Source organism: Mandrillus leucophaeus, unplaced genomic scaffold, assembly GCF_000951045.1.
Source record: "Mandrillus leucophaeus isolate KB7577 unplaced genomic scaffold, Mleu.le_1.0 Scaffold668, whole genome shotgun sequence".
NCBI lineage: Eukaryota > Metazoa > Chordata > Mammalia > Primates > Cercopithecidae > Mandrillus > Mandrillus leucophaeus.
In genome coordinates this window covers 1,564,459-1,583,120 of record NW_012107230.1, presented here as the reverse complement: position 1 = coordinate 1,583,120, position 18,662 = coordinate 1,564,459, and the positions used below count along the sequence as shown (strand labels likewise).

General features: G+C 41.0%; 1 protein-coding gene across 3 annotated transcripts in view; it reads right to left on the bottom strand.

Moving 5' to 3' along the window:
• The window catches only part of FGF13 (fibroblast growth factor 13), a 581,422-nt gene that overhangs the window by 113,401 nt on the left and 449,359 nt on the right, over window positions 1–18,662 (bottom strand). The gene's annotated exons all lie outside the window — the stretch shown is intronic.

Genomic DNA, 18,662 nt, shown 5'->3' with positions numbered 1-18,662 from the left:
TGAAGTGCATTTCATCATTTTTTAAATAAATAAAGGTTTATAATTATATGGGTGATTTAAATAACTATGGTTATATGAAAACAGTTGTTGGATATTAGAGCAATAATTATTTCCAGCTACATTACAACGCTAAACTGTCAGGCTTTTAAATAATTCAAATTAATGGAGAGATACTTCAAATGTTTTATTTCTTTCCAAAAGACAGCTTTAGTTAACATCTTTAAAAAAATTTGATTCGGGGGTACATGTGCTTGTTTGTTACATGGCTATTACATTTGTAAATGGGGGCGGGGGCTAGGCTTCTAGTGTACCCATCATCCAAACGGATTTTTTAACATTTTTATAGGTAAGGAAGCTAAATTTGCACAACATCACTCAAAAAGTGACAGCTCATACTACATACCAATGTTTTTTGACTCTCTGCCAACTAATTGTTTTTTGCTGCACACATGTGAATGTGCACACATATACACATACGTTCAGTGTTTAGGTATGCCTGTAGGGGATGGCAGTGAAGATAATCTAGAAGTAATAAGCCTGAAATATGGGAAAGGGACCTGGTCTAGAGATAAAGATTCTGTAGTGATGAGCAAAGAGATGGTGCTTACAGTCATGGCGGGGGTGTGGAGATGGATGAGCTGCTCTAGAAAGAATGCAGAGAGAGAGAGATTAGAAGAAGGCTGAGGATGAAACCATGAGAAACACTAACATTTATGACAGAGGAAGAGGAGGCAGTGAAGGAGACTAGGGAAGACCAGACAAAAGGTAAAAGACAAAGTAGAAAATAATGACATCACACAAACCAAGGAAGGAGAGAGTTTCAGGAAGGAAGAAGGGCCTCCCGAGAGTTCAAATAAAATACTCTTGAGAAGTCGAGTTAGTTCAGGATTGTATATATCCACTGGCTTTTGTCACTAGAAGATGACAACCTTGGTAGGACAACCTTTGGTGAAAGTGGTGGAGACAGTGGGCTGAGGAAAGAAAAGGAGGTGAGGAAGTTATTTTTCCTTCCTTCTTTCCATGCACCATCTATTGCCCCATTGCCAGCTCACAGTATAATGGTGCACCATACTGCAGACTAGCAGAATCTCGACTCTAAGGAGTCAGAGGAGAAATGAGAAATGTGTGTCCCCGCAGAACTTTTCCTGCCTCCATTCCTGCCTTACTTCAAAGTGATCCATGCTCAGAGGCATAGGCAGGTTCTGATGAGGGTGGAGAGGCGGGTGGAGGGTAACTCTATGCCTGATAGTTAATTAGATAGGGGAGTTAGTACATAAGATGTCACCCTTTAACTCCTCTAAGTGTGTCTTGGTCTTGCTTTTGTATCATTTCCACTAGCATCTTTCTTTCACAACTTATATCATCGAAAGGTACTACTTTTGGAGATATGCTTAAAGAGGGTAAATACCTCCTCCTCTATTGCTTTTCTCTATGTCCATTACCAGAAAATTATGTTCACAGGCTGAAACAGAAGTCCTGCAGGAACAGATCTTACTTCAAAATCCTGTGTATGGAATGCATCATATCAACTGGAATATATGAGGTGTACCCACGGTCAAAAGTAATGGTGTGATGAGGGCAAGGCATAAATCATTTCATCTAAGAAGTGGAGAATTAAACATGTTTGCCATTGTTCTCATCATCATCAATATCACAGCAATTATTATTAACATTTACTGTATTATTTAAGCCTCACAACGACCCCCCAATACAGCTATTATTATTTATACCATTTTATGGAGGACAAAACAAAGGCCTAGAATATTGATAGCAGAACTTATTCAGGTTCACACAGTAAGTAGAAAAACCTGGATTTAAACTCATTCAATAATTCAACAAATGTTATTAATTGAGCACCTACGATGGACTACATGCTAGAGAAGTGTTCTCCAAAGTGGGATGCATGAGCCTTAGGAATGGGCAAGACAATTATATGTGGACAGCCAGGCGTGGTGACTCACACCTGTAATCCCAACACTTTGGGAGGCCAAAGCGGGCAAATCACCTGAGGTCAGGAGTTCAAGACCAGCCTGGCCAACATGGGGAAACCCCATCTCTATTAAAAATACAAAAATTAGCTGGGCATGGTGGCGCATACCTGTAATCCCAGCTACTTGGGAGGCTGAGGCAGGAGAATCGCTTGAACCCAGGAGGCAGAGGTTGCAGTGAGCCAAGACTGTGCCACTGCACTCCGGCCTGGGTGATAGAGCAAGACTCCATTTCAAAAAAATTAAAAAAAAAAAAGATATAGAAAGAGCATATTGGAATATGTATTTTTCTCAACTTTAAAAATTTGTATGTTTGCATATACTCTATAATACAACAAATAAAAACATGAAATATATTAGTAGATATATACATATGTGTAATTTATACATACATAAATATATACACTCAGGTAGAGGTGTGTGATCAGAAAGTTTATAGATGGCTAGTCTAGTGATAGTAGCAAACAAGACCTCATTACCCCTGACCTCCTGGAGTTTACACATTCAGACATAGGACTGTCTGTCCTCTGAGCCTATGCTCCTGAGTCTCTCAATTTTATACTGCCTTGAAGTACACAAATCCTTCACATTGTCTGGACCAAAGCACAGACCATGGGTTTAATCTAAAACATAGTTTTGTGAACAATTTATTTTCCAGACATTTATCTCTGAGGCCATTCCTCATTGTCAGAAAAAATCAAAGGTATCTATGTTTGAATCTGTACCTTCCATAACTCATTTTTATTGATGATGAATTTTTTATAGTTGAAACATGAAACGAATCTTAAAATTTGAAATACAAACCCAGATAACTGACCATATTATAGAATAGTTTCAATTTTCACACACTCCCTAATTACTATTTTGTGTTTGTATATTTCATTAATCCATTCTTTCAATAATTAATTCACCAGATATTTATTGAGAGCATGCTGATTTCTGGCTACTGTTCTGTTGTTCTAGGCACTAAGGAATTCAAGCAATGATTCAAGTTGTACATCAGCATGTCTCGAAATTTTTGTCATTTTCAAGAGCTAAATGCTAGGGAAAGCTTTACTTATCTGGAGTGCTGTTCTTTTCTCCTTGCTGTTTCTTAGCTACATTCAGCAGACAGGGAAGCACTGTCAGTCACTCACCTTTGTCAGATAAAAACGTAGCAAATATATAGAAATTTATTGTATTGGTAGAAACAAAGTAACAGTTCCAAAAGTGGTTTCCCATTTTCCTGGCTATGAGCTACACTTTGGACTTTTAGCATACAGACATCAGGATAGATCTGATTAATCAACTTTCTGCCTTATCAGCGTACTGGAGTTCTGAAAGAGCCTAATTCAGTTGAAAATAAACAATGTCAATCTATAAGATTCGTGGGACTTTGAGATGAGTGTATAAATGCTGTAACCATCCCAACCTCTTCAGTTTTGTGGCCAAATCTGGGAAATTTCTGAGTGTAAGACTGAACTCTGTGAAAGTAAATGTTTCTTTTATGAAATGCCTCAAGTTAAGCCAAGAGGAACTCTCAGCGATATAATATGGAGACAGGATTGAGATGTGTCCTGGCTGACTACACTAGACAGTTACCAAGAATAGTTCTAGTCTACTAAATGGCAGCGTTCTTGTTGACTTAATCAAAATTGATCTGATACTAGGCTTCTAATGATGCTCTTTTGTTTGAATAAAGCTGATTGATCTCTTTACCGAACTGGTTGTGTCTTACTGCTCTCTAAATAGCTAACAGGTTGTTCTTCATTATGGTTATCAACAGCAACAACGAAATCACACTACCACCACGTAAATGGGTTTCTGATCGTAGGACTCAGAATTGATAAAATGCCAAGCCCTCTGATCATAGTGGTAACAAATAGCTTCCAATTAGAATCAACTTTATCAGCATTTAATACATACAGGTTACTAATACACAGGCCTAGCTGGAGTTTTGAGTAGAAGGCATCTTCTTGTGTTTCTTCTAATCATGGAGTGTGCCAAATATATGTAAATGTTGATGTTTTGCTCAAGACTGGAGAGAGGATTTCCAGTAAAATGGATGTGGCATAATTCAGTGTATGCACATAAAATGCACTAAAATGTAAGCCCCATAAGGACATGAATATTTGTTTGATTCCCTGTTATTTCCTCAGTTCCTTATATAATACCCAATGCACAGGTTTTGAATGAATAAATGGATAAGAGTATTACAAAGAGTGTCCATTTGATTACCTTGACTCCCTCACCTTCTCTTGGGCATACCAAATTACATTCAGCTTCATGAGTAAGTCAGGCTCCCTCTCCCACTAGGCTTTTGCATCTTTTGTTGCTGCCATTGGGAATCTAAATTTCCAGAATACCAGCCCCACTCACATTACTTCACTAGTCTCTGGACCTGAGACTTCTGTCCTTAGAAAGGACTGCTTGAACAGCTGACCCTTGACTGGTGTTTGGGAAATTGGCTGGCAAAAGTTCTTTACAGTGATACAAAACTTGCTAAATGGTAAAAGTGCCTCACTAGGTTTAAACAGTTTTGCACAAACAATGTGGTTTATGCCAAACACCTACCTGTTTCCCTTCTGGGCATCTGGAATTTTGGTACATCCCAGGCAGAAGATGCCTATGTGACCAGCCCCCAATAAAAACCGTAGGCACTGATTCTCTAATGAGCTTCTCTGGTAGACAGTATTTCATGTATGCTGTCACACTTGTTGCTGGGGAAAATAAGCACGTCCTGTGTGATTGCACTGGGAGCGGACTCTTGGAAGTTTGTGTCTAGTCTTCTCCAGACTTCTCTCCATGCACCTTTTCCCTTTGTTAATTTTGCTGGGTGTCCTATTGCTGTAATAAATCTTAGTCAGGAGCATGAGTCTGTGCTGAGCCCAACAAGTTCCAGAGTGAATCATCGAACCTGTGGGTGACCTTAGAAGCCTCCAACATATCTTTTACTATACACTCATCACATTTCATGAAATAAACAAATAGCCTCAGATTCAATCTAGACAGTAAGTTTTATGAGGCCAATAACCTTCCTGGTTTCAGTCACCACCATATCCCTAGCCCCTAACTCCACGCATGGCACATTGTGGATATTAAAAATACTATTGGAATTCAGGAATCAATGAAAATAAATAAATAAATAAACAAACAAACAAATCAACCAGAGAACTCTCTATAGGGAATTAATCAAAGTCTACAGTTACGAACCAATTGTTAATAGGAGAGGAATGGTTATAAACTCAATATTGGTTTTGATTTTGACACTTCAAGGTCCAACAATTTCTTGTGGAATACATGTCTAAACCTATAATAAGAACTAATTAAAAAATATAATCTAATGCATTCAGCTTTTTTTCTCACATGTAGCCTAGTATGTGGCATGCATAAGGCAATAAACATGGTTATTAAATAACAAATACATGAAAATATATAGCAAGTTCAAACTCTATAATGAAATTACATTAGTTTACTCTCAGAATAAGAAATCACCCTGAACTGTGAAACACCATTCATTGGCAAGTCATCACAAACCTGCATTTCTTTTCTGCAAAACTTATCTGTACTTTATAGAATCACTTGTTTTTTGACAAGATCTCCAGGGGAGACATGTAGTGATGGGGAGACAAAGGTTCAGAGAGGAAAAGAATCGGGGCTCTCTGATAACTGTATGCAGTGTGTTATGGATTGAATTGTGTCCTGACAAAATTCATAGGCTGAAATACCCCCAATACCTCACAATGTGACTATATTTGGAGATAGGGTCTTTATGATTAAGTTTAAATGAGGTTGTTAGGATGGGCTCTACTTCAATCTGATTGGTGTCCTTATAAGAAGAAGATATTAGGACACACAGAGACACCAGGCATGCATGCACAAAGAAACGTCCGTCTGAGAACACGAGGAAAAGGTGTCCATCTGCAAGCCAAAGAGAGGGGCCTCAGAAGAAACCAAACCTCGAACTTGGACTTCTAGCCTCCAGAACTGTGAGAAAATCAATTAGTGTTGTTTAAGTCACCCAGTATTTTGTTATGGCAGCTCTAGCAAACTAACAAAAGGATTTTCTCATCCTCCAGATGAAAACCTTTGCTACAATTCCTGTCAAACCAGAGAAAAGGGAAGGCAGCGGGCAGTCAAGGATTCCAGAAGCCCTGGGCAGTTTCTCCCTTTCTCCAGCTGTCCAGTCAAATTTCAGGCTGGAGAAGCCAAGCTAGTCAGTGGGAACTGCGGTGGGGGTGGGAGGAGTCTGCCTGGGCAGCCAGTTTGAAGCCGGCCTGCTGCGTGCTGGCTGTTAGCAGGCAGGCTCCTGGAGATGGCAGCATTAGCTAATGATTGCTCCTTCAGGCAGGACAGCTGCTTTTCTGCTTTTTTTTCCGTAGCAATTTGTGGCAAGGGAAGGCTAAGCAACAGGCCCAAATAAAGCAAGGACCCTTGCCAGGGCCATATGTTTCTAACCGAAATGGGGACCCCTAGAAATGCTTTTTGAAAGAACCATTGACTGTTAGCTAATTGCAATTCCCCTGCCCCAGCCCTTTCTTTGTCAGACCACAGCCTTCCGGAATCCCAGGCTGCCCGGGGGACAATTGTACATTGCATTGTTCGTCTGGGGTGTAAATTTCCCACTCCAGTAATCCTGTTGAACTCACAGTTCTGTCCCTCCTCCTAATCCTCCTTCCCCAAACAGGCCATCCATATTTCTGGCTCCAGGTGACGCCCACTATATACTCCATCTGGAATACCCTCCTTCTTTCTCTTTATCTAATTCCAGGCCTTTACCTACTTCCAAGCTGAATTATACCTCTGTTATCTGTGAAGCCTTGCTTGGGCACCACAAGCTGCAATAAGGCTTCTTTTCCTGAAGAGTAATGGTGCCACGTAGAAGGAGTTGAGCAAAAGGTACACAGAGGCAGGGGATGGAAGCGATGAGAAACATCCCTGTCTGTGCACCTAGTGTGCCATTTACTGGCTTGGTACCTAATCCCATGCTGCCTGAGGAACATACCTAGCATCATGGTTTGACTCTTGGTCACATTACATATCATGTGCATTGGTCACTGCTGCCTCAGGGTTCTCCCTGCCAACCTCACCCCTTTCCCACCCCTCCCCCATCCTTTGAGCATCACCTATGGTGTATGTCGCTGAATTCCAAGTGGCATGCAATTTTCTGCATGCCACTTGACATATTCTCCCAAGTGGCTTGCAATTTTCTGAACTTGGGGTTCAATATCCATTTAGAGGTGAATTCCAATCCAGCATGGAACCTCCATGAATTTCCAAGAAACTCTAAAAACAACTATTTTGCTGCGTTTTCTGCCATCCTTAAAATATCAGGCAAGGGCTTGAAGAAAGAGCTAGCTGCTCTGTGAATTTTTTTTTTCTGTGCCTAGAAATGTGTGTGAACCAATAGTGAGCTGGCAGTATATGAGACGTGGCAAAGGAGCACAGGAAGGAAGACACCAAAAAATGCCCAACACAGGATCTCTGACCTTGAATTGTTCAGACGAATAAGGAAGACAATGTACTGAGTGCCACAATGAGGGACAGGCAAGGAGATGTGGGACCAACAGGAAGGCAGAAAGGAATAGAAAATGAGGAAGGTTTCCTGAGAACCTACTATACACCAGATTCAGTGATAGCGGCTTAAATGGATGATCTACTTCAATTCCTTTAGCAACCCTGTGAATTGGTAGTATTATTACATCAATGTCTGACAAAATGAAAATCAAGGATAATTGAGTTGCCCAGAACTGCACATCAAAAAAGTAGTAAGGGGGAGGAATTGAACTCAGGTCAATTGTACTTCAGGGACTGTACTGTTAGTCACTGTGCTGAACTAGCACATGCAGTCCTGAACTTCAGCTCTAAATCCATGGCAAGTCAACTTTTACTAGGTGGGAATAAGGAAGCTGTGTCTGCTCCTCAAAGTCAAGTTGGAAGGGTTGAGAAACAAATGCAGGGGAAGCCAGAGTGATCCCTAAATGTCACTACTACTACACTTCTTCCTCCCATCTGAGCTCAGGGAACCTAGTCCTCTCCTCCTCCCTCAATGTACATACCGGGGGCATGTACTCTGGGGAAGAGAAAAGGACCTGTCCTGTGTTCACACAGCATGTCTCCTGATGCTCAGTGCACTTTCCTTGCACCCAGCGTTTAGTCCCAGAATGTTACACCTTCTCAAAGCAAGGACCGTACATTTCTATGCATGGTCTTTTCCAGACACATCCCAGCTAGAGCAATCAACAGCCAAGACCTCAGCAACTAGACCACTGAAACTGACCAGAAAAACACAGCAAGTTCCTAGGTCCTCATGCCTGGCATTCAACCTCTCCACTCATCTCTGCTCTGGCTCTTCGACCCTCTCTTCTCAGTGACCACTAGCTCACGGTTGAGATGAGTCCAATCTGGCTCCTCTCACACAGGAAATGCAAGGCCCTTGGCATACCAGGTGTCCTCTCCTTAAACTGCTTGGCTCCTGCAGCCTACCGTGAAGCTTTCTGGTCCCACAGCTCTTTTTGCTTTTCAGCAAAAAAAGAGTTCTGATTACAAAAACTCTCAGAAGTAAGAACATTTATCCTTGTTAAAGGACACAGCCAAAATCAATATATACATACATTCTATCCCATATAACAGTCATTTCATTTATGCTAATTAAATAACAGATCCACAATCAATTATTTGGCTATTTACTAATGGAAAATTATGAAAGTGACTCGTGAATAAATTCATGCTCCTCCTTTTAATAATTTTAGGATGGTCTGCACAGATTTTAATGCAGAAGTGCTCACAGTCCAGGTCTGCCGCAACGGCAGGCAGGTCCTTTCCTTGAACGACAACTCTTTAAGGCCAACAGGGTAGCAAAAAGTAATGAGTGGAAGCTGAGAGGGTAAAAATATTTACTGCACATAGTCCACATTAGGCTTCCATCACAGGTTGGTCTGAGTCATTGCTGGCTTTTGGTTCATAAATTTAAAAAGCAGATTTCTGAATAATTGCAGATTCCCTGACCAAGGGCTTGGAACGGCATCACGTATCTGATGAAACCACTTTTGCTTCAAGATCTCAACACCCTTAACCTTCTGCAATATTTTGAGAACACTGCATACACCAAGCGAATACTGATGTCCTGACATCTCCTTAGGGCTTATTTCAAACTGGTTGCTTTCCCTGTAAAATGCCATTTATGGCAACTGGCTGAGAGGGAGCTATTTATAGAAAGCAAAGCAGGGCATTGCTCTAGCAGACAACTCAAGTGTGCTTTTCTCATCACCTGTTTCTCTGAACAAGCAAACAAGGGAAGAATGAAGTTCTAATGTTGGCTGAGGAGAAAGAAAATGTGTGGAGCAGCTACAAAGCATCAGCTTGCTGTTCGCAGGCCCTGGTTTCCAGGGGAAATGGGGTAATCTTTAACCTTCTCAGTGCAGTCCCGCCCGCCTCACTCTGTGGCTGAATTCTGGCCACTGCATTGTCCCAACTGGCCTACTTCTCAAGCGCAGCATTGGAAAAGTGGAGGGGGTACGGGCTGTGGGAGCCAAGAGACCTAAATCCACTCTGGCACTTAGAAGTCATGTGACTGTGGACAATTACATCACCTCTCTTAACTTTAGCTCCTCATCTGTAACATGGAGCTCTGTCGGCCTGTTGTGAGGCTAGAGCAGTAAAGCAGCGGACACATCACAGGCCTTCTGTAAATGGCAATTGTTACTGTCAATAGTGAAGGTCAAGATCCTGTATTTCACCTCTTCTCTACACCTAGCAATGATTAGAACAGTTATTTTATGAATGAAAACAGCCTTTAATAAATCCTTGCTATATGCCTGGAACTCTGCTGGATGCTATGCATGCCTTGGCGGGGTATATGAGGATGTGGTGGGGGTAAGTGGGGAGATAATTGTTATAATGAAAGGAGTTCTCTGCTTTCTGAACTCCTGTCACCCTTAGCAACCATTATCAAGCTCAAATATGTTTGTGCCAGAGTTCCTAAACAATGCACAGTTAATCCAGACCGATGTTATTTATATTGTTGTTCACCTAACACATGTTTACCATCTTTCGACAATTCTTTGCAGTCATCCTAAACAGAATAAGTGGAAAGGCACCACTGTGTGTTTGAATGTCTATGTGTGCATGTACATGTGTGTGCATACTTGGACCAAAGAGAAGGCAAGGAATAAAATCCTTTGGCAAGTACTTAAAAAGCAGTTTCTTTCCATCAACCCTTTTCCCCTTCCTTTGAGTTCCAGTGTTGATGCCTAGGGGAAAAGGACCAGACAGCTGACACAAGCCTGCCTTGGTGTCAGCCTCACTTTACAAAGTTAGAGAAGACAGATTCTGGAACCCACCAAGGTGGGCAGGGGAGGGTGTTGGGGGGATCTGGACAAAACAAAGGAAAACATTTACAGACAATTAGTTGCAAGTTAGAAGGCTGAAGGCTAGCAGACCTGCCTTTGTCCATACCACTCCTCCTTATCCACAAAACTATGTGAAGCTCAGCAAGTTTAACTACTTTGTCCAAGGTCACGTGGCTAGTAAGAGGCATAGCCAGGATTCCACTTCAATGTGAGCTTACCGTCAAGGCCTCCAGCTTTCCTCTTGTACCATAATGCACCACGAGGACTTTAGTGACAGGTCACTGAGTCAACACAGAGCCAGATTAGAATCCATATCTAAACTGTTAACCTAAGTCCTCTAACATCTCACCGGAAGAGGTAGCTACAAATGAAAACAAACAAAAAAACAAACCTGGAACAATCAAGTGAGGACAGGTCAAAATGAAAACCAAACGTTCTCCCAGCTTCTAAGAACTTGTGTCTGGTCACAAATTGCCTTATGTCAAGTACTGGATCAAAATCCAATACTGTCATACTGGATGTAGATTTACATGGATGCAGATACCGGATGTAGATACTGTCATATCATGTAGATTTATGTTCCTCTCTGGCCCTGATCTCAGCAGAATCACCATGTTAAATGTGCCTGAAAGAACCTCAGGGGGTTAATTCAAGTCAACTTAAAAGGCCCTTGACAATACTTTTTTATGGCTCTTGAGATTTAGTATTCTCTGCAGTGCTGCCTGCTCTCTCCCTCGCTTGCCATTCAGATCTTGTTAATGATTACTGACGAATTTCACAAAGGTCACAGACACGATGTTTTACTCTCATTACCGTACTCAGTCTTCACCCTTGAATTGAGTAGTACTGCTCTCCCAGAGCTCTCAGTGCTTCACCACTCCTGGAACTGCTTTGGGAAAGTTTAAGGTCAAAGGCTTTGAGAGGGCCACTGAGGCAGCAGATAGGTAAGGAGCCGTGCTGCCGTCCACAGGGTTAAAGCCGATAGGAAGCCAGTGGCAAGTCAGTTGCTCAAAAAGCAAGTCAATAGTGCACTTCCGCAAGATGTCTGCCCCATTGGATTTGAAAGCAGCAGCTGTGACTAGGGACCTCCACTGTCCACCACAGTGCCAGTCATAAAGCAGCCCCATCATCAGTGCCCATCATGTTTGCCCCAAATGTCCACCTCCAGAGGATATTTTTGACCTTTACCTTCAAAAGACCGCTTGCCAGCATTGGATACTGAGAACCACGCTTTATTCTTCGATATTCTCATACCTTGACTTTCCTGACTCTACATTATCCTGGTTATCTTTCCACCAAATCCATCTCCTCCTTTGTCTCCTTTACCGCCGGATTTTCCACTTTCTGACTCCTAATTGTAGGTGGTGCCCAAGGTCTGTCAACACCTCTTTGTTTCTTTCTCTTCTTGCCTTTTTCTCTAGATAAGTGCTGTGCAATAGCACTTTCTGTGATAACAGAAATGTCTGTCTCTGCAGTCCAATATGGTAGCCACTTTCTGTATGTGACCATTGAGTAAGTAAGTGTATCTAGTGTGACTGAAGAACTGAAATGTTAATTTCATTTAATTTTAAGGTTTAAATTTAACTAGCTGCATGTGGGGGTGCCTATCTTACTGGATAATGTAGCTCTAGACATTTGCATGTAGCAATCTCACCTCATCCTATGGTTTCAGGTATCAACTCCATTTATGACTCCTCAATGTCATTTGGCTTGACACCAACTCCCCACTGGTGCCTTTGACTTGATAACCACTGTATGTGGAAGAATTTCATAGCTGTTAACTCCAGTGAAATCTCTGCTTACAGCTCTAGCATATAAAATAAATACTTATTTAATGAAAGGATGAATAAAGGATAGGTAGTTTATTTTAATTTCATCCATTTTTGTGAGAACTAGATTTTTTGCACTGAGATGAAGACTGTTTAGACAAAGAAGAAATTAATTGGCTGGTTGTTCAAAGATAAAATTTACATCTTTCTTCAAATTTATTACATTTCTCTACCACATTTAGGACCTTATGGGCTTCAATTCTGTCTTATGAGGAGGAAGCAGAGTGCTAGCGTTAAGATCTTGGTATTGACAGTCAAATTGTCTGGGTACGAACCCTGGCTCTACCACTAGCGAGCTATGCAACAATAGGCAAGTCACTTACCCTCTCTGTGCCTCAGTTTTCTTATCTGTAAAATGGGAATAATAGTAGTACTTACTTGATAGGCATATTGCAAGAAGTCAATGAGATCATGCATAAAATTGCACCTGAAGCAATACCCAGCATATAATAATGATGCTAATAATAGCTAATATTTACCTGAACCACAATCTTCCTGTGTTCACTAAATCTGGCTTGGATACATCATCCATTGGGAAGCCCATGAATGCTGGATCTCAGGTCCAAATGAAGTACCCTTAAGGAGGTACCCAAACTCCAGAATCTAAGTTAGCAGAACGGCTGAATAGACACAGTCTTGTATATAATTTCCAAAATGGCTGAGTTTTGTTTTTACCATACTGGACTATAAGTAGAGAAAATGGAGACACCTGCTTAGCTCACAGCAAACTTGGGAAAAAATGTTTATGTTTATGTATATGTATTATATCATACATATCTAAGATAATACATAGTTTATATTATATATACATATATATATTTTTTAAAACATGCTGTGAGTTTAGCAAAGGGATCCATTGTTTCAGTTATACTACATACATCTTATATAAATATATAATATATTATGCAGATCACAAACTATATATATTTATATATGTTATATATATGGAGGGGTTTCCCCTATTTGAGTGGATACTCAATACCTACAAGTCTAGCTGGGAAATCATGTATGTCCTTGCTGGTTTGGGGACCGATACAGAACACACTCCACAACTGTTTGTAGTCCTCCCATTGTCACATTCAACACATTTGCCTGTGCACAAAAGCGTGGCTGTTGTACCTGTAAAGACACTGTGTCTCTTGCACTGCAAGCAAGATACCTGGATGCTAAGACCCTAAAGTCAACATTTGTATTTGGATTGAGTGTTCTGGTAACAGTTAATTAGCATCTTCATGCACAGTATTATCCTCTATCCTAAATCGTGAACCTCGACATGAGGGGCTGCTTCAGTGGATACTAAAGAGTTGGCATTCTTCCCTTTGTGTAGCACCCCGTGCCCGCCTTTAATTCACCAGCTGTAAAACATGGCCTTTAGCTCTTTCTCCACATGGTATGTTGCAGTTATATGCTACATCCAGTGTTAAGAATATATCTTCAGCAATGGAACAGCTGTCGCTCTTGCATTTACGTATCATATAGTGAGAAAACAGAGCCAGGGAAATGGCTGTACCAGGGCAGCATGAGGACAATAAGTGCTCACACACCAGCTGGCTGCTCCTTAGAAAGAAGCAAGAAGTTGTCAACTAGATACCTCGCCATCTCCCCTTTGCCTGAGGCATAGTAGAAAGGTAAGCACTGACAGCTCCACTGATCCAATCATTCCAAACCAGCTTTACTTCCCCCTGCATGAGTAGCCTCTGCTGACCGTGTTTCTAGCTTAGACCCTGAGCTGAGAAGCCCCTTCCATTCCTAAAGAACTTCAGATCCAGGGAACTATGAGAAGAATCCAGCATCTCAGGAACAAACCGTGACGAGGAAGCATGACATCTCTGAACCTGGGCCATGGACTCTTGGCAACAACGTGTGGGGCTTCTTTTCCGGATGAAAGCATGTGCAGTTAACCCTGTGATACTCTAACTGAATAAAATCAAATTCTATTTTTTTTCTGCCTGAAATAAAGTTTGGATATGCAGCAATCCTCTAACCCCTGCTGATGCAAACACTCAACTTTTTGCAAATCGTATAACAGTCACTAGGCATACACTCTTGTGTAGGATGCTTAACCGTGGCCACAAGTTCAAATCTGGCCCAATGCCATCTATGTTTACACAGCAGCAAGTTTAGGGTGACTTCTGCATTTTTAAATGGTTTAAATAAATAAAAACAAAGACCGTTTCATGATATATAAAATTATGTGAAATTCAAGTGTCAAGGTCTGTAACTATAGTTATAGAACCTGCCTTTAGTTATAGACACGATCATACTCATTTGTTTTGTAGTCTATGGCTGCTTTCCAACCAGAAAGTTGAGTAGCTGGAACAGAGGCTGCAAACCCTAACATATTAAGTACTTACATCTAACATTTCATAGAAAAATTTGCCAACCCCTTTCTTAATGCTCCAGTAGCCTGTTTTATAAAATGTGGTTCACTTTACCTTTATTTTTAGACTTTTCTAAGGATCCAATTAGATGATGCACATAAACATGCCTTCTTGGGGATTTGAAAGGCAACACAGAGGCAGGACAGAAATCTGGGGTAATCAGAGAAATGGCTGTTCCTTCTTCTTTTCAGTAAGTTCCTCCACAATAATGGCAAGCATGTATTCAACACAATAAACATGTGTTAAGCCTCTGAATGGCAATAAAATGGTTAAGAACTCAGGAGTTGGAGGGATCTTGCTTTGGATATGAGTTCTATTGTTTCCTTAATATGTATTTGGGAAAAGTCCTACGACCTCACTGAGCCTCTCTCTTCATCTGTGAAATGAGGCAATAATGTATCATTCCATATAATGTTCACAGCAGTCCAGTGAGAGAAGGAATTAGTAATAAAGTGTTTTGTAACGCAAAAATGCTTTGCAGGCAGCTGTGATGATTATTACAAGTACTATCTCTCCCTCAATCACTTGCTTAGTCACCCCTTCAGAAAATTCCAGATCTATTAGGCATGGTTTCTCTTTACAGAATCTGATGACACATACTGCCTGTCTTCAGATAGATTTCTGTGGTCCTGTTCCCTATTATAAATTCCACCAGCTTATTTGACATAGAAAGTTAGACTCACTCATCTCACTGGTAGTATACCAGGCACTCTGTCCCAGTGCCCATTTGTTACATAGTAGAAAACACCCAAGACATATTTCAAAACAAATCAAGGCACAATTTGAATGAGAGATGGCCTGAAGCTTAAGGCCTAGAGGAGATTTCAGAAAAAGTGTAGTTGCGTAACAACGAACAGGAGCTATATGGTGATGAAAAGAGCTGTTTCAGCAGTCAGATGGCCTTGGGTTTGAATCACCACTGTGCCCTTTACAGCTGTGAGGCTTGGAACAAATTATACTCAATCTCTCCGAGCCCTTTGAGGTCTCCCCATTGCACTAGAGAAAACACCACCATCCTTCCCATGACTATCAAGGACCTGCACAATCACACTTGTTGGGTGCAACTCTTTCTCTCTCTTTACTCTCAAGTCTTAATGGGCCTATTTCAGTTCTTGAATGTTCCATGCTCTTTCCCACCAAAGGGACTGTGTACTTGCTATTTGCTCTGCTGGGAATGAAGCCCCTATTTCCACTCTACTCTCTTGCCCATCATCTTTCCTAGTTGACACCCATTCATCTTTCAGACCTCATCTCAGCTTAAAAGTCATTTCTCTAAGAAAATCTTCTCTGACTCCATCCTCCACGTCTACATAACTAATTTAATTCTTTCTCACAGATCCCCACTGTAGCCTGTACCTTTGTGTACCAGCATTTGACACCAATACTTACATATTTAAAGTATAAATTGAGCATTATTTGTTAAATGTCTGTCTCACCCAGAGAGCTCACCACTGAGTTTGGACTTCCTCACCATTTTATCTCTAGCACATAGATTTGCACTTGCTACATAGTAGGTGGTCAATAAATGCTTGTTGTATAAATGAATGAGTGACTCTGCGATGTGCTCTTGCTAATATGAAATTTTAGAGGACATCACCTTTACAGAGCTAACAAGTTCTGGAAGGGTATCAATTGCACAGTGGTCATTCCACTGATGACAAAATGCCTTGGGAAGCAGGAAGAATGCTTTCAGAGAAGCAGTTACAACCTCCTGCTGACATGATTTCAGTGCAAACCCATTTCTCTTTACTATTGCCAGTCAAAATGCTGTTAGAAGTCAAATAATGCAACCCATATTTAGGGAGCTTAAATATCTTTTTGATGTTGCAAATGATTTATAATGTCTGCAAATGCATAGCTGAAATGGCTGACGTTTCCTTACCTTGCAGCAAATTAAGGTGTCTATTTTTCCCTAGCAGGTGTGTGAATACTGTAAACCCAATTAATACTAACGATAGAACATGCTTGTAAAGAGACCAAAGTGAATGAGAGAGATCGTTCCTATTAGAATCTTCTCACCACTTCCCATGTTATAGTTTGAGGTCTTACATTTACATCTTTAACACTTTTTGAGTTAATTTTTGTATGTGGTGAAGGGTAGTGGTCCAGCTTCAATCTTCTACATACAGCTAGCCAGTTATCTCAGCACCATTTATTGAATAGGAAGTCCTTTTCCCATTGCTTGTCTTTGCCAGTCTTGTCAACGATTAAATGGTTGTAGGCGAGGTGCCGAGGCCAGGAAACTCACCAGAGCATCCACGCCCAGATGATTCACAGGCCCATGTGCTCAGGGACAAGGCCCTGTGGGCCAGGTTTTCAGAGTCTAAGCGGCTTCAGGGGGATCTATGTTTTCTGTTGAGTGATGTGGGGTGAGAGGGGACCAGAACTTGGAGAGCGATTATGGAAACGGGATTCAGGAATTGGGATTGCCAAGTTGAGTCTCTTGGCCTCAGCAAGGCACTGGTGCTGTCTTCTTCTTCTTGAAATAAAATAAATAAGCTCACTCATATGGTTGCGTCTTTTATCCAAGATATAAACTCCACATAGCCCATTTAGCAGAATATACTAAACTTTCTTTCCAGGCATTCAGTGATGCATCTGAAATTTTCACATGTGCACAAGTCCCATGGGGATCTTGTTAAAATTCAAATTCTTACCCAGGAGGTCTAGGATGTGGCCTGAGATCCTTCATTTTATTCTGCTGGTCCATGGATCAAACTTTGGGAAGCAAGCAATACTTTAGTCTGTGTCTGATATCATCAGTAGTAACTGATGTGATTCATGATCATTCTGAGCCCCTGCAAATTCCTTCTGAATCATCTCAAAATAGTAGAAACTCAGGACATCTATCTGAAATTCTGGAGGCCATAGTCAAACTATCTCCAATGAAGCAACTCTTGGTGAAGCTACGGAGTGTTTCCAGCTTGATGTATAATGGATACAGGCAGAAGTTCTACTCAAAACAGATATGGCTTTGCATCCTGGCCCAGGCATTTACTAGGTATGTGACCTTGGTCAGGGCATTTAAACTTTCTGAACATCAGTGTTCCCATCTGTGAAAAGGGAATAACAATTCCATGGGGCAATTTGGAGAATTAGAAACCAGAGATATACGACAGAGCTTGGCAGGAATTACATCATCAGAGCAAAGTGTTGTCTGTTCAGCCACATAAAATCTGGTTGCAATTAAGACTCACACTACCTGGCCAATGAAGCTTTCTCATTGGCAGTTTTCTATTGTGGGAATACCTTCTCAGAAAAGAGAGCCCCGAAGGGACTGCAAAGTTACAGAGGTTTAGGACTTGGCCCTTAGCCCTTTTTGATCACTACCGTCATAAACCCATCCAGGGGGCAGCATCGTAAAAGTCGGCCATCATCATGGGCTCCCCTCACCACAGCCACGGTCACTCTTTCAGGCCTGGCTATTTAGAAACTTGTCATTTTAACTTCAAACACCATGAAACATTTTTTGAACTAAAAATATTCTTCCGTCGATGAAATGTGGAAAGGCTTGGAGTTATAAGCATGCATCGTCTGATATATAAGCTCTGGAGTCAGATAGTCCAAGCATCATGTCTGTCATTTAGTAGCTGGAACATGGTTTCAGTTCTTCTAGCTTTTATGCTGTTCCAGTTTAGGATAGAGGTTAACCTTAAGTGTTAGGGATCACAGTGGCTCTTTTTGGGGGTGCTGGTAATGTTCTGCTTCTTCATCTGGGTGCTCACTATTTCGGTGAGTTCAGTTTGTAAATATTCATCCTTAATATACATGCACTCTTTTGTATGTATGTGATACTTTACAACAAAATTAAAATATGTCATTCCTACCTATTAATGCAACTACAAGGACTAGGCAATGATCTGAATGAATACTTTTAAATGCAAGAGCAAAGTGCAAAGTCAAGAGTAAGTAGTATATATATCATTAAATAGTGTGTGTGTGTGTGTGTATATATATATATATAATATATATATAATTTCACAAGTGGCCGGTCTCTGTGCCAATAGCCTAGGAGGAGACATTTCATTAATCTTCACAACCAGCCTACTTCCTTTTATTTTGGTCTATGTGTGAGAAGACAGAAGAAGCAGATTGCAGATTCATGGATCCCTAGAGCCTCTGAAGGAAGAGTGG